Raw genomic sequence first — 27063 nt, forward strand, 5'->3', positions numbered from 1 at the left:
TGTCAAGAAAGATAATTGCACAGGGCAAGGGATGATGTTTTCCAGTGAGAACATTTGTTCAAATGTTTATAATAGTGGTGTGTGGGAACCAACTCTGTCAGAATCAGATTGAAATCAGTTTAAGATATAGTGGAAGAAATGCAAACAGGTAAATCTACATGCGGAGATCTATGTGCATATAAATGTATGCCTATGCCTGGGTAAAGAACTCAGCAAATCTCCACAAATCACTAACAGCGGCAGAAGTGTATGCCTAGTGGTAGGAATACATATCCACTAGCCCTTAAATGACATAGGGTGGGGGTTATGTTCAACTCAGAATATGAAGATAAAGTGAACACTAGTAATTCATTTTTCAGGTGTGTTTGAGGCTTAAATCAGTAAAACGTAGTCCTACATAGCATAGGTGGAAATCCCCAACTTTGTTAAGTAGAAATAGGCATCAAAAAGAATAGGAGAACAACCATTACCTGAAAAAAAATAAACATCTGGAAGTCATTACAGGTGAAAGCAAATAAATGGTGGCAATAACCTGGACTCTGCTCTCTTCCTCTAATGCTGTGAGATGTTGTGGAGCCAGACATGCCCTGCAGTTATGTTGTATGCCATAGAGTGAGTGAGTGAGTGAGTGAGTGAGTGAGTGAGTGAGTGAGTGAGTGAGTGAGTGAGTGAGTGAGTGAGTGAGTGAGTGAGCAGCATACTTTCAGGAACACCTAGAAACCTGTGTATTCATTTGGTGTTTTATATAGCACAAACAGGCCCCTAAGAAAGGGTATCAGAGCGCTTTACATTTGCATATCTTTAAACTTAGACCAAACACTTACATGTGAGATTAGTAAAAAATAATCAGTGTACAGCGAGTTGCTAGAAACAGTTATGCTCCCAGGTCCTGAGTAACTATACATTGATTTGTAAGAAAAACATTTGTGCTTAAACACTCATATATACAAGTCCAAACATAGTGGTTAGGGGACAAGGCACATCTCACATATCTCTTTCCTCTTCTATGTATGGGAAACACTAGGACATGATCAGCAACAGCGTGGAAGTGTGACCGCAATAAATATATATTGATGGATGAATGCTGACCATCGCATCAAGGCACCGAGGAACACAAGAAGCCACGTACTTTGTGTGTGAAGAAGCAGAAAGCTACCACCAGCGGTGTGCACACCACACCAGTCCCACCGACGTGGGCTGTGATGAACCACAGGAGCACACAGGCAGCACCCAGGGAAACAGTGTGTTGTAGGAACCCAAGGACATCGCCAGTGGCACCTCGAAGCTGCTTCCAACAGCTGAGCTATGTGTGAGATGCGTTAAACCAATTCATCGATCCTCACAGACCCCGTGCGGATCCCTCTGCAAGAGTTTAATGTGCATTGAATTCAAATATTCGACAAACTACCTGAAAGAAGCACAACGCGCATGAAGTGTTTCGTTTTCCATCATTCGCTGTGGAAATGTTGGCTATTATCCCGCCATGCCAGCTCCTGTTGCAAGTGTGAAACATGTACCCCAGAGAATTGATCCATTGAACCTGTGTTTAAGTGGGGGTCGCGTGCGGGCAATACCAAGGAGGAAACACATGGCAGTGCTCCCTGGATTACATTGTAGGGACCAGAGGGTAGAAATTAAATCCTTGTTTTATATTTCTTTAGATTTCAGTTACTTGCTGCACTTTCGGTCAGTGGGAATGATACAGGGATTGCGGATTACCACGGAGAGCTCTCATGTGTGCCCTAAAGTAAAGTTTCCCCACAAGAAATGACACCGTTACGAGGACATGAGGCCGACACCGAAGACGGCCTCCGAGAGCGCTATTTTGGGGATGCTCAGACGGCCGACCTTGTAAGGGATGTCTGTTTTGGGGTATTCCTGGTCTCGGTATATCTTTCAGTTACAGACACGTGTCAGGGGCCCGCCAGCCTGCGGGCTCGTCGCTTCGCGCTCATATCTTATTCTGCTGAGAGGCTTAACTCTGTTCCTTGGGGTTGAATTTCAGTAAAAAGGGAGGTGACTTTCCAATGGATTCTCCGAAGAAGGAGGCCCGTTAATGCACCGGAGGGTTTCACCAGCTGTCTGAGGAAACTTTAGACTCATGGGGGACGGCGGTGGGTGCTGGGGGGGGTTGTACGGTTCAACTTTTGCACTCCGCGTTTTGCCATCGCAGTGTTTTTCCCTTCCTTGTACGTCCTTGTAGGGCCTTGGGACATTTGACAGCCATGGCTTCAAATAGCGCTCCCGTCCAGCAGCGAACGGGGCCACCCAGGCAGCGCTGCTGTGCAGATTAACCTATGCATCCATAAGGTATAACAGGCACAGACCCAGACCCACACTTACAGCAGGCATCTCCCGTATAATTCACACCCACGCGTAGAGCGTTGTTAGGGCTCGAAGGGTGTGAATGGCCGTTGTAAATGCGTGTTGTTCTTTTCTTATGTTGGCGTAATACACTCGTTTGCGTGCATACATTGAAATGTATGGTATCAGTGCTAGTCGACAAAGTGTATGTGCTACTGTGTTCTGTGTGTACATTCATTGATGTGTGCGATCGCTCCGGTTTTTGTTTGTAGTTTTATAGCGTGAACTCGACCCAAAGGTATTAGAGCGCTTTACATAAGTACCAGGGGGCAGATTTACAAGCCCCTTGCGCTGCCAGTACGTCAGTTTTTGTGACCCACTAGCGCCTTTCTCGCCCCATATTACAAGGACAGGAAAAGCCACCCTCCACCCTGCGTGGCTTTTCCTGTCATTGTAAATATGGCCCCCTTACAGCAGCACTTTGCGTGAAAGGGGTGTTCCATGGATGTTGCTGTTGGTGCTCCCACGCAACACCCATGGAAACAGACACATTTCCAGATTCACGAGAAACCGTAAACCTGGAAATGCGTCAGTTTGTTACGCCTGCCAGTCGCAAAGAGGAGAAATGTTTTCATTTCTCCTCGTTTTATCCTCTTTCAACGCGTGCTGCATTCTACAGCACGCATTGAAAGAGGAAAATGCCTTTAGTGATGGTTTAACAATCTCCCCATGGCACAGGCAGTTGTTTGTGCGTCAGTGCAGAGGAGAGCACAGGAATACGACATACCATTGTAGATATGTCGTATTCCTGTGCTCTGAAAGTGCCACAGCGTGGGGCAGCCAAAGGGCTTGCGGTGCTGCCCTGCTGCACTTTCTTGTAGATCTGGCCCCTAATACGTTACACAAGGACATATTCATTATCGTAAGTACAAGGAACTTAAGTGATTTGCCCAGAATCACAAGATGTTGAGCCTACGCCAAGACTCGAACACGGTTCCCCAAATACAAAGTCGGCTGCTCTGACCGTTACTCCACATCCTCACCATATCCTCGGTGAAAGCCCACCAGGTACAGTTTCTAGTCAAAGTTATATATCTCTTTCAGTAGTATAGGTCTGCAGGGCCCGGCGTACATACACTGCAAGGCCAGCTTGAGGGTGGTGTGACTGGTGCAGCCGCACCTGGTGCTGACTTGGGTGGGGCGGGCACTGTGTTTAAAACATAACTTTTGGTTTAAAAGCACCTGAACTTCCTTGTGCGTCCAGCAATTTTTAGGCAACAATAAAAAGCGCTAAGATAACTGTAGTGATTAATGTTCCTACTAGTGAGAGATCGGAATTTGCCTAGTGGCAGTTTTGGTTCATCATAAAGTAGCACAGAGGGTTAATGTGCCTGCTGCAAAGAACGTACCATGCACAACACAGATATGAGTGAACTGTGAGTAGCACTATAAACAAGCATTTGCAATGCAATAGGTCTCGCATTTACGCGAGTTTGAGCTATTGACATTGTAAATGACAATGCCTTTTATTTATGTTTTGGTTTTTAAACCATACATAAAAGGCATTGTCATTTACAATACTAATAGCTTAAACTCTCGCAAATGCGAGACCTATTGCATTGTAAATGCTTGTTACTTATGGTCCTTGCTTACAAGAAGCAAGGCTGGCAGTCAAAAAGGACAACTTTGCTTCTCATAAGCTACGACTACAAGTACAAAGTGCGTGTTTATGCAACACTTGCAGGTTTTGAAAATACAAATAAAAGGCATTGTCATTTACAAAGGCAATAGTTCAAACCCTCCCAAATGCGAGACCTATTGCATTGCAAATGCTTGTTAAATACTATGCACCCTGCCCAATTTGCCTACAGGGCATACTTGAGGGTGACTAATATGCATTAAAAAGGATAGGTTTAGGGCTGGCCAAGGGTTTATTGTGCATGACAGTTTAAAACTGAACTAAATGCTGCAGTAGCAGGCCTGAGTGATAATTACTTTAGTGGGTGGCACAATGAGTACTGCAGGGTATGGGTAAAGGTAGTACAACTTTTCTAGGGACTTAAAAGTAATTCAATCTGTTAATTTGGTGTAAGGCAATGTTACCATGTTTGAAGGAGAGAGCATAAGCACTTTAGTAGTTGTTACCATTGTTAAAGTGTGCACAGACCTAAAGCCAACAAAAAACAAATTCATCAAAACAGGTGGTATGAAGGCAAAATATTTGGGGAAATACCAGACCACGGATGTCAGATCTAATTGCCTGTGCCTTTTAATGTTCCACTGTGCACCATGTGGTCAATTGCAGGAATACTGACAGTTTCAGCATACTGCTTTTAAAGCTTTCCCGACAATAGAATGGAAATGTTTGTTAGAATCCTAATGTACGGAGTGTTGGTGTAAGGTTCACGATGCCAAAATGTGTTCATACCTCCTGTCAGGAAATTTTAAACAGATTGCCTTGACTCCACACCTAACGAACTTCAGCATATGTAGGGAGAAGGACATAAAGATGCAACACTTTTAGAATTATAGTGTGACATGCAGAACTGGTGCAAACTGAAATATACGTATGCACTGGTGAATCTGTCACCCGACGTCACCAGATTGGATCAGAAAAACAGTTGATTCCAAATTTGGATTATGTAAAATGCTAAACAAACAGGTGCAGCATTGCTTGATAGCAAAACATGGTCACAATGCAATATGCGTATGGTGTAAAATTGAACAATTTAGGGGCATATTATCATGCACGGCGTTAAAATTATCGCCGCTTTAGCGGCAGAAAACTGCCGCTAAAGCGGCGATAATGGGCTTGATAATATGCCACAGAGAATTCCAATAGAAGCCCATGTTCCCACCAGAACTTGGGCTTCTATGGGAATTCTCAAGGGCATATTATCAAGCCCATTATCGCCGCTATAGCAGCAGTTCTCTGCCGCTAAAGCGGCGATAATTTTAACGCCGTTTCTTGATAATATGCCCCTATGTTTCTTCATTTCTGCGTATAATATATATCCACATTTGCCCAGTTTCCTGCCGCTTGTCCCTCCAAGATCGATGACAGGTAATTTACATGGCTACACTAAAAGGGACATTGTTAGTTTCTTCCTCGAATGTTTGAACGCACACCTACCCTGCAGTAAGTCATTAGGAGCTAAAGACGAACGCAAGCACTATTTTAAAAAAAATAATTGCACAGCTTTATTATGACTCATCACTAATAACACTGAAAGAGTCTTGAGTTATGCAGCTGAGAAAACGAAAAACCGTAAGATGGAGGTCAGGGGGTTCTATGGTGTGTTCTGCTTTATCTATCCTTAGCGTGACCGTTTCTATCTGTGCCATTTGCAGTTGTGGAATTAAATAATGAGATCTAAGTAACAAATTACGAGAAGCAAATAATATTTCAGCCTTACTTTGAAATCAAAGCTCTAAAATATTGCGACTGTTCTATTACAATCAAGGAGCGTAAAAATCTCTTACGCAAAGACAAGGGGCCACAGATCGCAAGTTTAAATTAACGGGAAAGACATTTTGCACACAAAAGAGAGAGTGGGAGACTACACAGAGGTATGCGGCTGACATTTTTAAAGAAGTGTGCACCATTCAAAAAATTTCACACTGTGGTGGGCATGGTTTATCTCAAGCCAGCACACACAAAGACAAACACTTTCCTTTAAACGTCGATGCCAGTCTCTGGCGATGCTGATAAGAACCTACCAATCGTTAGCATGTTGCAATACACACATATCTATTTACGCGTCATGAATGCTACAAGACAGCTGTCAACGTTACCGTTATGGTAAAGCCAGAATTCCCTGAGCACATAGTGGAAGCTGTTATTAAAAATAGAGCAGGATGCCAAAGCCACGCAGCATGTGTCGAGGCCTCACTGCAAACAGGGAGGTTCTGCGTTTGTGTGGAAGGCGCATCAACGGGCTAAAATAAAAACTGACTGCTGGCTGCTGCAGGGGCTGTGTGCACTTGAAGAGTGGAGGGAGGGCTTATAATGAAACCGAAGGGGAATAAAAACGGCCAGCAATGGTCCAAAAGCATAAACATGCTGGCATCAGGGTGTGAAGCACTCACCCGGGAGAAACTAAGGCAAACTCTCCCGAGGAAACAACCGCGCGCCACTCGCAGGTCAGAGGAGGAAACACAGGCACACTTAGCGGAGGAAACAAAGGACACATAAACGCATGCATGTGAGTGTCTGAGTGAGCAGCAGCGAGGAAAAGTAAACATTTTAACAAGCAAACATTTTAACAAGCATTGGCCGCGCAAAACGCGATGGTGGGGGATAATGAACAGGCATTGAACGCGCGAGACGCGATGGTGGGGGGGTGGGGGAGAGTAGCGTGAGTAGAGATAAACTGCTGTGAAATAGCAGCAGGGAAGGGGGCGGAGAGGGGCTATGAGGGAGAGCGACGTAAAGCCATATGGCTGCTTTGCGCGCGTGCACGCCTCGTGCACTGTAGCTCTATGCCAGGGGAAGCACTTTCAAAAACCCACTTACAAAATGTCTCAAAGAGACAGCTTTCGCTGTCTCAGCGAGACCTAAAAAATGAATGTTTGTCAGAGAGAGGCGATGGAGAGATGAGGTGCACTGTTGGAGAGTGGTAGTGAGGAAGTTCATGGAGAAGGAGGTCATGGGGGCACCAAAAAATGCGCTAAAGCCGGCCCTGGCTGTGATATCCAAGGATCTGTACAAGATCCGGGGGAATCAAGGCAGTGGAGAAGGACTTGTCAATGGCACGTGTATTTACAGACGATTTTGAGTGCAAGTGCGCAGGGTTCAGTGATCCACACATGCAGTCGTGTGTATCTGTCGGTCCTTGTATGTGTGTGTGTCAGTGTGCTTGTGTGTCTTTGTACCTGTATGTATGAATGTGTCGTGTGTTGTTGTGTACAATCGTGTTTCTGTCTGGTGGGGTGAGTTAGTGATTGGGTGTTCATGTGTGTGAGTGGCAACCGAAGTGAAATAATAAAAATTATCTTTGTAATGTATAATACGACACAATGCTAAAAACGCATAAATACTAGCACAAACATATATGAAAATAGTTACTAAACTTTGGTGTAAATTTCAAAATGTGTGATAAGATTTGCTATTCCGTGATACAAATAAAAGTTAATATCTCACCTAAAGGAAAATGTTCCTCACAACAAAATACTGCCCCTCTCAATGCTGTTGCTGACTCTCACAACAGCAACTATGTTGTATATCACCTTGTGCATTCCCAAGTAGTGTCTGCTTGTCATCTGCTCACAACTCCTCATTTCGTTCATTTCTCACACCACTAACTCATACATTTCCTGTCTTTTTCGTGACTCTAAAATTGCTCCGAAAGAGAATCTCACTAATATAAAAAAAAATGGTGAAATTTTCTTTTTTAGTGTATAGTGTTGGATTGTGTCCACACTCTGGGTGTAGGATGGAGAGTAACAGAAGAAGAGAGAGCTTGAGTAGGTGTGTGTGTGTGTGTGTGTGTCTGTGGGTACACGCGCAGGTGCATGCACAAGTGCAGGCGTCTGTGTGTGGTCAGGTGGAAGGCTATGTTTCAAGAGGAAGATATTAATACCAAAAGGAACAGAACCAATAAACTGGGATGTAAAAGCTAAAGAGTTGAGTGGCTAGAGGTATCATTGGCCAACATATGGCAATCCTGAGTTGGGGTTAGCAGCCTGCATCTTCCGGATAGAAACTCAATGGGAAATAGTAAAATACTGAATGACTGTTTAGCTTGTTAAAATATAGCAGTGCAATCTGAGGATTAGGGTACTCAAACACATGAAGATAATAGCTTAAACTGCGGTCAGAATCAACAACATCGCAGTGTCTGCGGTGAGCGAAGCTGCAATGACCGGTATCTCTACAACGGCAAAGTGAATACCAGTCCAAGACAGGGAAAAACGCAATGGATGCATTTTGCTAACGTGTAGGAATGACACAAGTTTGGTAACTTAGCATATAACTAGCAATGTTTACCTATTATTGTTGTTCAGTTGTTATTTGTCTGCTGCTTGAATTGAATTCAGAGGCATAAGGCTCACCCACACTATCACCAAGCTAGAATCCTGGAGCATCTCTGGCAATTGTCAATTTGAAGACTTTCTATAACAGTTAAGCTCTATTGCAAAAGTGGTGATGTGTATTGTTGTCAGCTGCAATAAAACCTGCAGCCAATGTTTTCATCCATCATAGGTGCTTTTTGGGTACTAGGAGATGAAGGTGGTGTGTGAAGGTTGAAGACAAGCAGAGCATCTACACTGTAAATGTGGGATCAGCAAATGTGAGTCTGAGTGTAAGTATGAGGCAGTGGTATTTTTCAAAAGGTTGATTTCTCATCATAGAAAGGCAGACGTATGTGTTGAGTACCTAGTCCTGACTGGAGAGGATGGGGCATAGTGAAGGGATCACTTCTGTAGCACCACACGCAACATAAACGGCAGGCGTGGCAGCTGTTGCTCTTTAATGAAAGTGCTGAGCAGTGCATTGCATGAGTAGAGTACATATGGAACTCTCTGCCCCCCTGGATCACCTACCTGTGCAATCCTCCCGGTTACAGATTTAGAACATAAATCATGCTATAAACAATGAAAGAGACCCAGTAACTAAGGACACCAGAAGCAGAAGAGGTTACTCTGCTGTGTGTGTGGAAGGATCCCTGTCCGCTCACTCCCTGGGCAGTGCTGCTGGTGAGGGTAGATGTTTGCCCAGCGTAAGGGTTGATATCGATGCTTATGCAATGCCTGGATAAAGTGTTGGAGATTTTCTTCTGTTCTCGGAGGCTGGGTTAATACTTATCCAATCCTGAGGGAACAGGTTGCTGTTCATTGGATGCTTGTGTTAGATGTTCTCCTTTACGCAATGAATGGGGCTCGGTTTGCATTGATCTGATGGCAAGAAGGGGCTTATGATATACAAAAACAAGGGTTGATGTGGATCATATGCACAAGTGAGGGAATGCTATTTAAGCTAGGTTTTGTGGATAGCTTTGATGTTGAGCAAATGCATAAGGAATGGATTACCAACCTTTGCATTTTTGTGGCATGGATGGCTATAGGTTTAATGCTCGTGGAATTGTTTGATGTCATAGGTCTAACATCTAGGGAATTGATTGATATTATGATATGTTACTCCTGCGTGTGGGTAGAGGTTGTTTGTTATCTAATGTTTACGCAAGGGTTTGATGTTGAGTCATTGCTTGTGGAAGGGGTCGATGTTTATCCAGCACTTGGGAATGAAATTGGCATTGGTTTGATGTTTGGGGACCAAGTAGATATGTTTTGGATAATTGGGGAACATGTTGATGTTGAGCCAGGGCTTGGGGAAGAGTCTGATGCTTATTCAGTAGTCGAGGAAGACGCTAACGTTGATCAGCTACGTAGAAAATGCATGACGCTCAGAGAAAAGCGTGAATACCGCAGGAGTGGTTAAAGGTTAATGTTGATCCGAATCTTGGGCAAGATGCCGAGTTGCATGAGTTGGTGTTTGCCAGATGCTGTTACTCAAGATTGATGTTTTTTTAGATGCTTTGGGAAAATGCAGATGTTTATCCAGTGGTTCAGTAAGAATTGGTTCTTATCCAAAACAGCTACACGAAGCCAATGTGTTTCTGATGCTTGAGAAAAACCCAAATGTTTATCCACTGACTTGGGAGAGGGTTGGTTTTACATGATGCCAGCATTTGAGGTTGTTGTCTTTCTGATGCTTGGATATGACACTACTTATCCATTGGTTGAGTAAGAGCTGGTGTTTTTCCAATGCTGCTATATGACGTTGATGTTTTTCTGGTACTTAGCAGAGAGGTTGTGGAATGAGTGAACGTTTGGACCATCCTTGGGGTTTGGGTCAACATTGATCCGGTACTTATGAAATATTTTGACAATTAACCAATGCGTCTGGAAATGGTTGATCTTTTTCTGATGACAATGAAAGCGAACCTCTTTATGAATAGATTTACTTTTAACAGCCCATGTCTGATGTTTTGTATTAACATGTAAAATAATCATTGCCTCCTCAGCTAGTCTTCCAATTCTAGGAAAAAATAAAACTTTCATTATTGGTTGATTAGAATACATGAAAAACAAAAACAAACCATTAAAAGCATACATAGTTAATTGTGACAAGCAGCCTGAGCTGTCTCTGTGAGGACTACTGTAAACATGCAATATCCCCAGACACTTCTTCACCTGCACCCGGAGAGGGATGGTTTGCAAAACCAATACTGCAAATGAATTTGGTTTCTAAAGGAGAGATCTTTGCTACTTTCTAGCATTCATTCTGAAAATTGTAGTAAAGGACAAGTGATGTGGAATTACATTTTTCAAAAACTGAGTTGAAGCTAGGAAAACCCACGAGAAATAGCCCGCTAGCTTGTATTTTCTCTGACTGTTATCTGACTGGCTAATAGCTTTAGTTTGTAGGGATGGGGTATAATTGTAAAACATTAGAAAAGTAGTGATCAAGTCAAAGTACCGTATTTGTAGGTGTATTTTGATATTATTACTATTTTTTGCTATTTTTAAGAGCACGACCTGGTCTGAGGGCTTTAGAATACTCAATGTGAGCACCTGAATATGTTTCACATATGTTTTCCTAGGCACGGAGAGAATACGTGATTTCTCCAGAATATTACGTGATTTGCCAGGAATACCCAGGTGTCAATAGATTGGCAATCCTTTAAGAAAGCTGGAGGTCAGAGAGAGTTTGAGGGTGTATGGTAAGTTTCTTCTTTATGAAAAAAACTATAAATGAACTTTTTAACTTTTTCTGTGCCTCTTCTATCGTGTCCAGGCACCCTCTTGTTGTGTGGGACACCAGGTGCAAATGTTTGAAGAGCTGCCCTTCTGTGATGATAGGAAAAGAAAGAAGAAAAAAAATGTGGGAGATTCGTAAATGTAAAAAATACATTCTGTCCCTCGGGCTCAGCCGCATGTGATAGCGCCCAGATTAAAGCAGAAACATATTAGGGGTGTGTTTCCTGCAATGAACGTAAAACACGGAGCTTTTTGGCTCGTATCACCCAAAAAATCGTATTTTTTTCACAAACATGACTGAAATCGATCCATAGATTTGAGTCTTGAGCTATTTAGCCTTCTTCTAGTTCGTTGAACTCTTGTAGCTCAGAGGTTCTTAGGGCCAGATAGAGTGGGTGATGCAGCCTCCCAGGGGCCAGCTGGGTAGAGGGAAGCATGTCTGTTTGGAAAATCGCAATTCTAATCTGTACAAAGCCTGACATCCTGTTTAAGAGCCAGCCTGGGATGTCTGGGATATCAGGGGATCCTCTCGTTTGAGAGATATTTCGTGTAGGCTCTGGAATCTGCTTCCAGCTGCCCATACTCGCCAGGCTCCGGGGCTGCAGCTGGCATCTTGTGGATTGGAGCCAGGTGCCCTGATTGTGTTCAATGGAGGAGGCTGCAATCCGAGCCCTTGCCATCTGATGTGCCCATTCACCCCCCACAGGAACCACAATGTGATGGAAGGATAGATGAATGGATGGGTGGATGGATGATTGATTGATTGATTAACGAACAGCATATCGATCGAAATTATTGCTGAGCAATGCCATCAGAAATTGAAAAAATACTAATAAACACATTAGACATAATAATGATAATAAAATAATAATCATAATAGTATGACTAATAATAGTGATAGATAGATAGATAGATAGATAGATAGATAGATAGATAGATAGATAGATAGATAGATAGATAGATAGATAGATAGATAGATAGATAGATAGATAGATAGATAGATAGATAGATAGAGAGAGAGAGAGAGAGACAGACAGACAGATAGATTGATAGATAGATAGATAGATAGCAATCAATTATAATCAATTATTTGCGAAAACGCAGCCTCTTTACAAAAGTAGCAATCTCAATTCTTCTTATGAAACAGTTTTCAATTGTTGTAACATTGTAATAAATCTTTTAAAACAACACTCTAACATCTTACACCACATGCATTTTATAACAACAACCAAAATATGGCGTCATAAGAGAGTGAATTCATTTCCTGAATCACTGCTCTGCCCTGGGCGAGTTTCCGCATTAATAAACTCGCTGCCGGGCAGTGTGAACGTCGCCCACCCTCCAGTACCCATAGCAGGCCGGGCCTGGCCGTGGGGCCGGGCGGCGCCTGCCCGCAGACCCCCTCTAGCACTCACAGACCTCCTGAATTCCTGCCGGCTCTCTTACCTCCAGTCACCCTCTGGCAGCCGGCCGTCCCGCCACTTGCCGTTTTATAAACATTTTTCGCTTAGGCAGCAGGCGAGCTATGTATAGGAAGCCAAAATATTGTTCAGCTTATCAGCGCTAGGAAACTCCACGCTGGTTTTTGTATTAGCGCTATTAATACCGCCAGTTCTGATGTTGTCAGCAAAAAACACCAGAGAGCAGCACTTTTCAGCAAACTCCGAGGGATATGATCCCCCGGAGTGAAAGGAATCCGCCAGGGCCAAAAACTCCCCCACCTCCTTTTCTGAGAAGCGCTGAAAACTCTGCAGCGCCAAGGAGCTGTTTGTTGCCAAGCCTGGCACAGCCACATAAAATATCCTGGTTAGCAGAAGCAACATTACCATACATTTATATTAAAAAATGATACAGCAAAAAAAATGTTTGAATAGTTTAAAAAATAAATGGTATACATTTTTCACTTCAAGTACAGTGGTTTGCTGATTATATTACTTGGTAACAGCCACACAGATGGTTTGATGAGGCATCACAGTTACTATCAACATTGCTGATGCGCGCTCAACTATTTTAATGTCAACAAGCTGGAAGCATATTAACAAATTACACTTTTTACAGCTAAATGAATTATTCTGCAAAACTGCAGCACTTCCACATGCTGGCAGCTGCCCAGCTGTGAATTACCTCGTTATTTAGTTCGGTTACTTCATTGTTTTGTACAGCGCTGACCTTTGACACAAAGGCACCTTCGTAGTGCTAAAGACTGCGGTGTCTACGGATCTTTGCAATTATTTACTAATTGTCTGTCTGTACACCGTGTGAGTATAATTCTCTTGAAAATTGTTGTCATAGTAATAATGTGTTGCAACTTAGAATAGAGAAAGCCTCGATATTAAAATGTTGAAATGCAGCCCAAACTGATGACATAGAGCATGAGAGGCAAATTAATGGGTGCAACATTTTTACATTGTTTCTGGGGATGTGGAAAATTGCAGTTTTGCTTTGCACTTAGAGAATGACAAATGTATTAAACTTCACCTATGCACGAAAATTAACCCTTGCTTAACCCCCTGGTAGCTTGGCAGAAAGCATTAAAGCATGACTTAGTGGTAATGTGTAAAGTATTTATGTAAAAAGATCAATTGATGGACAGAATGCAGAACAATGTCATACATTCACCCAAGTACAGAGATCTGGGCCCAAGTCCATCATTTTGCTCCCTATGCCATTCCAGTTTGAACCCAGCCATATCCAAATCAGTCTTGACCTTGCGCCTATTGGGAACAGTCCAGCCCGAACTGCCAGGCCAGGTCCTCCCTGGACTGGAACCAAGCATCCCAGGACCGGTTTCAGGGTTTCACCCCTCAACAGCCAGAATAGCTTGACTCTAGTGGCATGGAGAGCACAGGACCCACGTCTGGGCATACCCGTCCCACTCGGGTTGACAAATGCAAAAAAGAACAATTGATGGACAGAATGCAGAACAATGTCATACATTCACCCCAGGTATGCCCAGACGTGGGTCCCTTGTTCACTTTGCCACTGGATTCAAGCTAGCCTGGCTGATGAAAGGTGTTACCCAGAAACTGGTTCCAGTATGCTTGTTTCTGGTTCAAGGAAGACCTGGCTTGGCAGTTCGGGCTGGACTGTTCCCATGAGGCACATGGTCAAGACTGATTTGCAAATAGCTGGGTTTGAACTGAGGTGGTGACGTGAGCTAAAGAATGATGGATTCAACCCAGATCTGTGACTGGGGGTGAGTGTCTGAAAAGTTTCAGCACTATGTCCATCATCTCCTTGTGTTTGTTTTTAAAGTATTTATGCAACATTCAAACAGAAGTAAAGTAAAAATGCAAGACACATGAAAAATCCCAAGCCAATTTAGAACAATAGAAGCAATTTTAATAAATAAAATGATACCAGAACACCAAAAATCCAATCAGTAGACCTGGAGATATTGAGTTTCACATTCTTTAGAGAAAATAGTGCCAAGAAGCAGGAAGCACCACTTGCGGTTATCTGGTCGTACTCCACTGGAGGAAAGTCACAAGTTCAGGCCAACAGCGATGGATCATGAGTCAGATTCAAAGACCAGGTCAGTCCCACTGAACAGTTATCTTCTCAAGGCTGGTGCAAAGAGTTCCGCTCGCTTTGGAGGAGACGTGAGGTGGAGCCTGTTGTCGCAAAACACAGGTCGGGCTTTCGGGTCGGTCATTGCCACAGCACGAACAGCTCGTCATCGCTGGAGATACGCATTGGTTGTTCATTGCAGATGGTGTGGATGCGAAGTGCAAGTCTCGCGTTCTGGTTGTTGCGAACCAGCTCTAGCTGTGCAAAGAGTAGGTCTTAGTGGAGTTACAGGTTGTTGGTGGTCTTTGTGGGTGGCAGAGGTTTGGCATAAACTGGCCCATTTGTGGTTGGGAAGAGCCCAAACTTCAAATTTTCACCTTTTTCTTGTTCTCACTGATGCCAAACCAAGGGTCCGGGACATGGGAGGCACCTCTTTTGGATCAGGACTCACTCCAGCAGAGGCTAACAGCAGGGCTCAGGCAGGTCCAGTTGGAGCTGTTCATCTGGGCAGTTTAATCAATCATTATTTTGATTTTAAATAAAAATCATAAAAGAACAAATCACAATTTAAAACATGAATACAATATGTTAAAAGTAATAACACCAACGCAGAACAAACTGCTATAATAAAGTGTCATAATTTAACAAAATACTATCTAAAAGCAAATCCGGGAACTTTAAAACTTCATCACAAAGATCATTAAAAATGACCCCTCTATCGATTTCCTATTACGCATAGACATTTTAAGAAAGCAGCAAACACTAAAACAGACATCAGGGCTACCTAACCTCTGTAGGTGCATAAGAACCCTCCCTACAATTTATAAAAGCAAATGATTTCAGAATATGCTTTAAACAGAGCTGAAAAGAGCAACAATAACATTTACAGAAAAATATAAACTGCAATAAAGATTCCTCTGTCGACCAATTATAGGGGCAAGGAGGTAAATTAGTGGCCCACTCATTCACCCCAATAAAAAAAGCACAACAGGCACTACACAGTACCTATCCCAATCTAAAAAGCAGGGACCTCTCCCAACGGGACAGCTCCAAGATTAAGTACAATACCATATATCCTGTGGCTAGTGAGATAAAATGGTTGCATACAGAGTGCTTATTAAAAACCACCTCCAATCTGCGGGACACACTAAACGCTGCATACCAAGACTTTACCTGCCCCATATCGCGTTTGCTTAAAGTATCCGGGGCAGTAAACATCTCAGCGAGATCAATGTCAGTGAAGCACTTTCTAACGTAATTCACCAAGGGGATGGGAAGACTAAAAAAATCTAAAATAACTTTGCTGTTGAAGCAAGCTTCAGAGTTTGACCACACACTTACCCAGAGCAGGAGAGGGGCCAATTTAATTCTGCCAAGGACATATTTTAGGTTAAGTTCAGAATGTAAAACAAAGTGGGGGCTATCTGGCAGAAGATTAAGTACCCACCTTAAGATTCTGTTTTCCTCCTGCCTGTATGGGGGAGGCATTATGCTACACCCAAACCCATGCTCCGCAAGTACCTGTAAGGACATACTAAAGAGTGAAAATCTTAATGTAGGGGCAAATATTGCCCCAACCTCCCCTCTAAACAATATTTAATAGGGACCCTGCCACCCTTCTCAGTTTCATACGTGCTGACTTCACTTGGAATTGCCAGGTACCAGAGGAATCAAAAGTGATGCCCAAAGAACTAAAATTCTGTACGGAGTACAGGGAATGGTCTAACAGCTTTAAGGATGAAAGATCCCTCCTTCCTAGTCTGCAGGCCATTATTTATGACCTCCCATAGTTAGTTCCCATGTCTAAATTGTCCATAAAATAGACAAAAGGTTCTTCCAGAATATGAAAGACATGAGGCGTCCTAGCCATAAAACCGCATTGTCAGTGTATAAAATAGTGCTGGAACAAATGCGTTATTAATTTTTGGCACATCTTTGGTAGACAGGGACAAGTGGGTGCTTAATCATTTATATAAAAAGTAAAAAGCAGAAGTGCCAAAACACACCCCTGATGCACCTCACTCGCTAAAGGAAAGACATCAGAATCTTCACCTGCTCAGCCGTAACGCACCCTAGCCCTTACATTTTCATATAGGAAATACAAAAAATTAACCAAGGGAGCTTCTATCCCCAAATATGTAAGAATTAACCACAGCTTGGCCCTGGTCAGGCAGTCGAATGCGGAAGAAAGGTCCATAAAGGCCAGGTACATCAGACAGCGCCCAGCATTGGTATATTTGCTCACAATTAAGTGCAAGTTCAGGCACTGCTCCCATGTACCTAGTCCTGGACGAAAACCATACTAACAGGGGGACAGAATGTTATTGTTAGTAACCCAAGATTGCTGATGATTGAAGATTACCCGCCCTAAAAGTTTCACTGAGCTATCAGTTAGGGAATTTGGCCTGTACAATTTGCGGGACGCTCTATCTCCCTTTTTAAGTATTGGTCCAAGAATTCAGGACCCTGGGATACAGGTGTTAGATTTGGGGGTCTCTAGTTGGCATAGGTAGGTACCTGTGACAAATAGGGACCCTTGCGTCTAGTCAGAGTAAAGGGGTACGCTCCTAAAATAACCCCTGCTCACCCCCTTGGTAGCTTGGCACGAGCAGATAGGCTTATCTCTGAGGCAGTGTGTAAAGCATTTGTGAACACATACAGTAATCAAGTGACAACACTACAGATGGACACCACACAGGTTATATATCAAAAATAAGTATTCTTTATATAGATTTAACACAAGACCATAAACGACAAAAATCCACAATACTGTTACCTTAAAATGGTAGAATTTGGCTTAGTTCTCTTAAGATGGTAAATGCGACTCTCAGAGTTCAATGTACCTTAAGATGCGACACGCAGGGCAACAAAAGTGTTGCAAGGACAGTGATGCGTTGAAGATCCGGTACAAATAAACAAAGATGGCGCTTCCCAGTGATGCGGCGGCACCTGCTGCGACGTCGATCCTCTCCCCTGGCGATGCGACTTGCTTCCACAACGATGCGAGCCGCGACAGGCCCTGCGACACTCTTGCTGGTGATGCGGCGGCGTCTGATGTGATGTCGATCCTCTTACCCGGCGATGATTCACGACAGGCCCTGCGACACGCTTCTCGGAGATGTGGCGGCGTCTGATGCGACGTCGATCCTCGTCTCCTGCGATGAGCCACGACAGGCCCTGCGACACACTTCCCAGAGATGCGGCATCTGATGCGACGTCGATTCTCTTCTCCGGCGATGCGAGGCACTTCGGTGGACCTGCGTTGACTCAACGATTCTTCTGCAACACGCTTCCCGGTGATGCGTCGGCATCTGATGCGACGTCGATCCTCTTCTCCGGTGATGCGAGGTGCTTCGTGTTGTGAAGCGGCAGTTTGGCGACACGCTTCGTGTTCTTGAGTCGTGCTTCCAGCTCCTAGTGACACGCAAGTCCTCAAAAAGTCCAGCAGAACTGCAGGCACTTCAAAAGAACTCTTGGGGAGCTGGTGGGTGAAGTCTGTTGGCCCTGAGACTTCAGCAGGAGGCAAGCTCTTTTCCAAGCCCTTGGGGATCCTTCACAAGTTGAATTAAAGTGCACAAAAAATACTTTTCTCCTTTCTTTGGCAGTCAGGCAACCACTGCAGGCCAATACCCCAAGCAGCACTTCAGCTTAGGGATAGTCTCTCCTCAGTTTCTTCTGGTTCCACTCCTCAGCAAAGGTTTCTTCTTGTTTCCCAAAGTGATCTAAAGTTCTTGGGTTTGGGTCCCAATATTTATACCCAGTTTCTCTTTGTTCTCTGAAGGAAGAGAGGCCATTGCCTAGTCCAAACCAGTTCTGGTCAGCCCTGGAGAACTTTGTTTACATGACTCCTTCTTTCCTTTCAGAGTGCAGGGCAGATACATCAGACACACCACAGGAGGTGGAGCCAGCATTGTGGAGGGAAGGCACAGCCCTATTCAGGTCCCAGGCGCAACTCCTCCCACCCATCTAGATGCAGATCTCTCTATTCAGCCCTGTGCTGACTCACCCTCTCTCCTGGAATCCCCCAGCCCCTGTCACTCAAACTCCAGACTACACAGCCTAGCAGAGGCAGGTTTGGATGGTTAGACAAGAAAATACCTACTTTCTAAAAGTGGTATTTTCAAACACAGGATGTTAAAATCACCTTCACTAAAAGATATATTTTATCATTCTGATTTCAGGCATACTAAATTCGAATTTCCACCATGTTCCCTGAGTCAGTTAGGATTTTAAGATGTAATAATCAAACTGCCCATTCTGGCCTATGGAGAACAGGTAGCCTTGCAATAGTGAAAAATGAAAATGGCTGTAATTCACTATTAGAACATGCCACACAAACCAGGGCATGTCCTACCTTATACTTACAATGCACCCTGCCCTTGGGCCTACCATATGGATGTCTGATATTAAGAAAAGGGAAGGTTTAGGGACTGGCAAGTGGGTGCACTTGCCCAGTCAGCATGACAGTACCAGACTGCATGCAGGCTCTGCAATGGCAGGCCTTAGACACACTTTTACAGGCTGCTTCTGTGGGTGGCACAACCAGTGCTGCAAGCCCACCAGCAGTATTTGGATTACCAGCCCTGGGCACTCCTGGTGCACTATACTAGGGTCTGACAGGTAAGCCAAACCAACCAATCATGGAATCACTAATTCATACATCAATTTACAATAGGGAGCACTTGCACTGTGGCACTGGACAGCAGTGGCACAGTGCCCAAAGCATCTAAAACCAGCAAAAACACGAGGCAACAGCAAAAATGGAAGGGAGACCCACGCCAAGGTGCCAGGTCTAACAACAGGGAATAAATACATTAGTGTGCAGGGGCCCCCAAAGCTCTGGGTTCCATTTAAATAAGTCCATGGGGATCCCATTGGGCCCAGGAGCTTTACCACTAGAACTCTGCTTAATCACTTCCTCCACCTCCTGAAGTGAGATCTGGAGAGCAGGGGTGTTAACTAACTGTACATGCAGCCTTCCATTACACACCATATATGTAAAATGTTTAACCCACTCTTGGCAAGAAATGTTATAGACAAGGAGTTGTTTGGGGGGCATACCCCTGGGGGAACCTAATAACTATATCCCAGAATGCTTTACTGCAATTCTGGAACACTGCTAACTCCAGCTCTTCCTAGACCTTTTTATTCCGAAAATTCTATCTGTCCGCCAGGGTCCGCTTGTAAACCCACCTAGTCTCCCGGACCTCTCCTGCATCTCTGGGTTGGTCCGACAAATGTCGGTTATCCGTTGAACAACTTGAAACGAACTAACTTGGGTGGTCTGGGGTGGAACGATGACGTTTCAACATACGATTCCTGATATGGGAGCAGAGATTTTGATAACAGGTGGCAAAGCAGTCCCAGCACCCTCTGGTAGACACCCAAAGAACACTGAAAGGTGGCATTTAAGAAGTATACCCAACATGGAGCTAGGGTCTTTACGATGGCAAACTAGTCTAAACCCATCTCTTGAATGTTGGTAAGTATCAACACAAGCTGTTGGCGGTTGGTCTCTCCACACGGGGAAAACCCCTTATACAAAAAAAGCGTTATGGTACCCCCATGAAGTTTCTATGGTTGAGCCATTAGAGCACCATTGCAGAAGGCGAATGGAGGCAAATATGCAGTTGATAACGGACACCCCCATTCCCTCCATAGGTGGGAATGCTAGTCCCTTCACATCAGAAATGATTAAATTCATTTACAAAGTCATATTGGGCAACAAATTTCGACAGCTCCTTCCCTCTTACATTAGCCGGGGCTGCGTCAACTACTGAGCCCCAGAAGCCTAACTCTATGGGCAAATTCCCCAGTTTAAAATCACCACTTAACAAAAATCGAGGTTGGAATGTGGTACCAGATTCTACAGTTTTCAACCTCATAATGAAATAGAACAGCTCCTTGAATAAAGAATACAAGGTATTAGTAAAATCGTTGCTCTAACAGTTTACCAGATAAAAACAAAAGGAGCCTCAAGTGTCCTTAATAAGCAGTACTTGGTTTGCAGGGTTGCCTGTCGGAACAACTGAGATTACAGCCTTGAGATTTAATTTGACTCAGATGAGAAGGCTGCCCCTTGGCTCTCCCATGAGAAGAGGCTAAAGCAGGGCAGGAGTAACAGGAAAATCCCCTGCATGAGATTGACTATGACAACAACATCAAATTTATAAATAAAGGTCAGACAACCTAAATTTGATATCTTATGCTTTAAACCTGCCTCATTCCAGCTCACAAGCAAGAAACAATAACCGGACCTTATTACCCCTACTCCGGGCCCCTTATCCATGGTGACAACCTCCCTGGAAAATTCAGTTGACAAACTTTTCAGGGCAGATTGGTGCAGTCGATCTGCTTCTGATATGATATCGAATCGGTTCCTTATAGGTACGTTAGAACAGTCCTTAAAGGGAACGGAAGGGGTGGCCAAGTAGCTCTATGATGAAGAGGCGGATCTCATTGAAAAAAACATGTCCCCTTCACCCCCGCACTACCGTACACTGAGGTTTGTGGGAGTGCATCTGTACAAAGTGTGCCTTATAGAAGAACCCAAGGGGTACAGGAACTATGGAACATGTGCTAAAATTGATAATGACACAATCCCCTTGAGAGATGATAGAACTGGGGCCTATCCAGCCGATCCTTCATGTAAACAGAATTCCATCAGCAAAGGCAAGGGGAAAAATCAACATTTCGAGCTAGCCTATTCAATACTTTATTGCGCAGCTCCCCATATGTCTCCTCACACTGTTTTCCAGTCACCAGTCAGAACCAGCACATAAGGACATACACCTGGAGGAAGATTTCTGATAGTGCAGTTAGAGGAAAAGCCAAAGTTAGCTGTGTGTTCCTCTACACCCCCTACCATAGAAATGGAGGCTGGTAAGTCAGTGACCGGGGGCAGTAAAGAAACAGGATAGGCAGAAGAAGAAGCCCCTGTCAAAGTTAAATCAGGTTGTCAGGGTGGGCCAATAGGGTTGGGCAAAGCAGCTTTTGGAGGGTTAGGCAGGGCTTGAGATCGTTGTGCCAAAAAGGACATGAACTAGGTTTGAAGGGCTCCCAAATGAGTGAAAATCGGTGCAAGCTCAGACCAAATAAAAACTTTCTTTTTATCGACGTAGTCGTCGATTGGCAGCTCTTTCTGACCAGAGTCAGATAGAGATAAAGAAGTGTCTATCTCTGAGGACATTGAAGGCTGAACCACTGAGCTCCCTTGAGCCACCACTGGCATGTTATCTATTGGGAATTTGTCTGAGTGACAGTGTCAGATAACCTGCATCGCTGACCCATCTTGATTTTTTTTAGACTAGATAGAGTCCTTGTGCCCTCCAGTGCAGGAATTATCCACCAATTCCATCTGAGAAGAATTAACATTTGAACAAGTTACTGGGGGTCCAGACAACAGTTCCAGGTGGGCCTCATCTAAGGATGCAGGATTATTACAGGAGTTTAGGGACAATCTCCTCTCTGTGAGGGCGATTTCCCTGCTTATAACCCTTACTGCCCTCTCCAACATGCAGTCTATTGAGGTGCACTTCATTGGAGGGAAGGAGCAAGCGAAGCACCAAGATGCCTTCCTTTACACCATGATGGGTAGCAATATGCAATAACTGCAGGAAACCAACAATAGGAAAAGAGACGCTGACTTGGGACACCCCTTTGAACAAGGAAAATAATAACAGGGTAGAATTATCAACCAGAGGGATTTGTTCCTTAAAGGGACCCATTATATAATTAAAACCACTAAATTGAAGCATATCACAGCACTAGTAACATGCTATAGTAAAGCACTTAGAGGAGCCTGACTCCTCAACAGTAGGTTAGCTTTAGAGATGTAAACATGCATTCACCCTCATTGGACCACTTCAGTATAAACAGTACAAGGACAGACTGAGATACAAACAAATAAAATACAGCCCATAAAAAATTAATTTAAAAAAAGGACTAGATCCAGTGGGCCCCTCATTCTTTTTGATACTTGGAGCTTAATCTCACAGCCACACTGGACTCTTGGACCCAGGAAAACTGGCCAGAGTACAGACGCTCTGTTAGTGAGGATCTTAGAAGATGGAAATCGCTCCCCATACCGTGGTTGGGCCGTCTTAATGCGGTCAAGATGTCTATTTTGCCCAAACTATTGTATCTCTTCCAGGCACTTCTGACCTCTAACCCCCAACTGGACATTCTAAGCCTTCAGACTGAGGTGAACTCCTTTATTTGGGGCAAGGGAAGACCGAGATTTTCCAACAAACTTCTAATGACATCAAAAGACCGAGGGGGTCTTGCATGCCCAAATTTCCTTGTTAATTATTGGCCATCACATTTGCCCTTTATCTCAGAGTGGGTAGTTTGCGAAAGCGAGAAACATTGGTTTCGTAAGGACAGGGCGGTGACCTGTCGCCCCCTTTGGGACCTGGCCTTGCTACCAAAAAAGAGCACGTCCCCGCGGTGCCTATATCGCTACCCCCACAAGAACGGTCCTGGAGATATGGGACAAGGAAGCGATCAGATATGGGCTTACCTCATTCCCCTCCCCTAACACGCCCCTTGCCCACAACCATGGTTTCCCTCCGGCCCTACAACCTAACTCTTTTCAAGCTTTGGGAGGCGGGTGAATGTCGTACGATAGCTGAACTCTTCGTGGGACAGACTTTTAAGCATTTGAACAATGTAGACAAGACTATCATCTTCCTCCCAGGATACACTTTCAGTATTATCAAATTAGGCACTGGTTATATAATATTGAAAATACACTGGGAGCCATGCGCCCACTGACCCCTTTTGAATTGTTAGTACGATCATTCGATGGTTCGTGGGGCCTGATCTCCCAAACCTACAAGGTCCTGCAACGCTCTCGCCCTCTCCACCCTTACCAACGGTTGAGCCATATAGACATTGCAGAAGATGCCCCCCCTGAACACTGGGACCAGCTATGGAGAGACATCCCTAACATCTTTAAAAGTATCACACAACAAGAGTTGGCCTACAAAGTGATGGCATGCTGGTATTATACCCCCTCTTTGTCTCCAAAGAATGTTCTCCACTTCCATGGCACTGTGTTCGCGATGTAGAGCAGACACTGGGTCGTTTATTCACAAATGGAGGTCCTGCCCACTCCTGATGATCTTTTGGAAAGAGGTGCTGAGCCACATCAAAGATGTACTAGGGTTTCCCATACGGAACACTCCTGGGGGTTGGTTCTGGGACTGGCGATGGAGCTTCTTTCCAGCGGCCTTGTGCACGCTGATGCCAAATTCACATGCATATGGCAATCCCTGGTTACAACATTTATCTAAATTAAAACATGCTTGCTCCGTTTCCCCTGTCTACGGGCTCTCCAGCTATTTGAAGATGACTTGATCCTAAGAAGGGAGGGCTTCCCAGAATGTGGTGAAACAAATATAATATTCACTACAATCTCGCCACCCTCTCTTCAATTCTCCTCCTCCTTACGGGGTAGGATACTTCTTGGGGCCTGAGTTGGGGAATATCTCCAAATACATAATCGGGAGAATTGCTCCAACACCCTCCCATCTCCCCCTGGGACTCCCCCCTCCCTTTTCTCTAGTTCTTGATTCTTTTCTTTTTCTTTCCCTCCTTTTGTAGTTATTCATCCCTTTTTATATAGCTGCCATACAAAGAGAGGAAAATGTGTTATTATCTATGTTATTACACCATCTCTGACTTAACTCTTTTTTCACAGATAATGTCCATACCTGTTAGCTGGCGAGCCTGGACAGAGCTCAGTGGTTCTTAAAGCTTATGGACAAGCAAATCTGATACGACATAGACCGATATATTTGTAGCATCCTTGCTTGATGCTTATATTATCATTGAGGATGTTCTATAACTTTGTTGAATGTAAAATGAATAAAAGAGATTTCAAACACAAACCACAAAAGAAGAACTAGAAGCAAAGTGCACAGTTCAGGAGACCCCACACTAAGCCGGCAGTCACCTCAGTCCTGAATTCTTAACTGTAGCAACGAGAGGGCAAAAACCTCCCAGTGTTGTCCCAAGCAAAGTGTAGACAGGGGCTGAGATTGAAATGTACCTGTGAAGGTTATGGTTTCAGTCAGGGGCACCAGACAGCAGTCCACCAAAAGCCCAGGGGTAGTGGCCTAGCCCTGCCTATCACTGGAGCTGACGGAATGCAGAATGGGCCTACCCTAGGTCCAGGCTTTGCCTGGGCAGAGCCCCAGTGAGTCCTGCCCAATAAGACAGCAATTAGCACTTTTGTAGTGCAATCAGGCCACGCCCCCTTTTTCGCAGCTAGTAGCACTAGCGCCTCCTGGCACAAAGGCCGATGGGGTATTGAGTTCCCTTGTTTAAGGGCAGTCTGCGGGGGCCAAGAACCCCCTTTCCAGAAAGTAAAATGTCAGCTGAGCTGTTATAGGGAGGCCTCTGGAAGCATGTTGTGTCCCAGTAGCTCAAACAGGTATGCCAACGGACCCTTGGAGTCACTCTGGGTAATCTGGGTTCAAGCCAAGCAGGTCCAAACTTCCTTCTTCAGAAGCAACGCAGTCCTTCAAGCAGCCATAGACAAGTTCTTCTAGCAGCAGGGCAATCCTTATTCTGAATCTTCAACAGGTCCAGGAGTGCTCTGAGAAGTGTTTCTGAAGGTCCTGTTTTTAGATTTCTCCTACAGCTCACATGCGCTGTCTGCAAAAACTATTGTTCACAAAAAATCCCAAAAATTGTCTTGAGCCCACCCATTATTTACCAGTGCTTACCATTGGTTGGTTTCCACCTCACTCTTGTTTCCTTCGTTCTTACAGCTCATGCCACCTAATTCCTTCTTGCTGCTCACTTTGTCCTGCATTCTTTCTGGGGATTTGTCCCTGCCATGGAGCATGGACCTATCACAGCCTCCTGATTGTGCCCAGTTTTCTTCTGCTGGCTGTGCTGCTGTGCAACATGTCTAAAAAGCATTGACAAAGTCACTAGATCTTACAAAGGCAAAACATATTGGCTTTGCCAATGCTTCTTATACCTGTTGGCAGTCTTTGTATGTGGGAATTCCCTGACCCATCTCCAAAAATAGACCTGGTCTATTCTTCCTATTCCCCTAGTCCAGGCTCCAAACTATCTAGGGTAACAAAAGGCAGGGCAGGCTTGGTGTCAGGTTCCTTTGTGTGTGCTGTAGGCAAAGCCCTTTGAAGTGTAAGTGGGGTCAAAAGGCCGGGCAGGCTTGGTGCCAGGTTCCTTTGTGTGTGTGATATAGGCACAACCCTTTGAAGTGTAAGCCCTTCCCAGCCATCATGTCAGGATGGCCCATCCTGTCCATACCTAGGCCACCTTTGTCTCACTGTCTGGAAGCACTGCACATACCCCAAATCACAGCAATTCACAGTCATGTGATACGGAAGACTGGCAGAAAGGCACAGTTGTTTGGGACAAGAAAGTGCCAACTTTGTAAAAGTGTGAGAGACTGGAGCGGGACGCTCTAGACAGGGACTGCACTACCACTAAACACTCAGTGATGAGTATGTAACAAGTTAGACGAAATTTGTCATCTGTTTAACATATCAGAAAATTGTAATCATCATCAAAACCAATATTGATGTCTAAACCATCGAAAGACATTCGTGAATATGAGAAACGAATCAAAGCTTCTTCTTGTTGAAGTGTTCTTTAATCACACTCCAATCGTGCTGAAAAAGTTCATGTTACAGAGTACTATAACAAAATGAGGCGTAGCTTGATTTTCCCAATGCATTTCGGGCGTGGTGTTCGCCCTTCTTCAGGGGATATCTATGAGGAAAACATCAAACAATTACATTCAACGGTTTTAAGCTGATAACTACGTAGAAAATTGGAAGGCTTTACGGCGTCACACAGAAATTTCAGGCAAGATCAAAGATTAAAGCCACTGGAATTGAGCAAATGAATTGAAACGTGAAAGCACGTCACCAAAGAGTCTGAGAAAAATCTGTTAGACATCTGAGGGGGAGAAGGGTGGTCCAGAGCATGAGAGCGGAAAAAAGAAAGGAAGGAAAAATCACCGTGTGCTAAAAATCAAAGATCGTCGTGCGCGAAAGATTAGACCCAAGACGTATCCAGGTGGTAATGACTATAATACCTGAAAAAGCTAGCAAGGCTGGTATCTGTTTAAGGATGAAAGCGATGGAATGAGGTTACCTGCAAAAATGCAAAGAAGGGTACGTGTCTCGTAAGGTGTTGAAAAGGACTCTGCGAAGCAGTGTGGGTGCTCCGACAATGATCGGACATGCAAGGGAAACATGCTAAAAAAACTCACCGAGCGTCCGAAGAACGCTAAGGGTCACTTTACTGGAAAACAACAGTGCACTATATAGTACACAAGCGGAACGGTGAGATAAGGAGGTGGAAAACCTGCGGGAAATAGGTAAATGCAGGGGGTTAAAGGGTGTGTGGTGCGTGCGGAAAGACCTGACAATTAGAACATGTAAAGCAGGGTACCTGGGAAAATACTCTCTGTCTCCGCGCTCTGGGTCCGAAAGTTGT

General features: G+C 44.3%; 1 long non-coding RNA gene across 1 annotated transcript; it reads right to left on the reverse strand.

Annotated features, from left to right (window-relative positions):
* Positions 1-8760: 8760 nt before the first annotated feature.
* LOC146809884 (uncharacterized) lies at positions 8761-12531 on the reverse strand. The gene is made up of 2 exons (XR_014966501.1): positions 12487-12531; positions 8761-10345 (listed from the first exon to the last, which is right to left on the reverse strand). It is a non-coding gene; the product is annotated as an uncharacterized LOC146809884 (long non-coding RNA).
* Between the last annotated feature and the right edge of the window lie 14532 nt (positions 12532-27063).

Source organism: Triturus cristatus, chromosome 7 (assembly GCF_964204655.1).
Source record: "Triturus cristatus chromosome 7, aTriCri1.1, whole genome shotgun sequence".
NCBI lineage: Eukaryota > Metazoa > Chordata > Amphibia > Caudata > Salamandridae > Triturus > Triturus cristatus.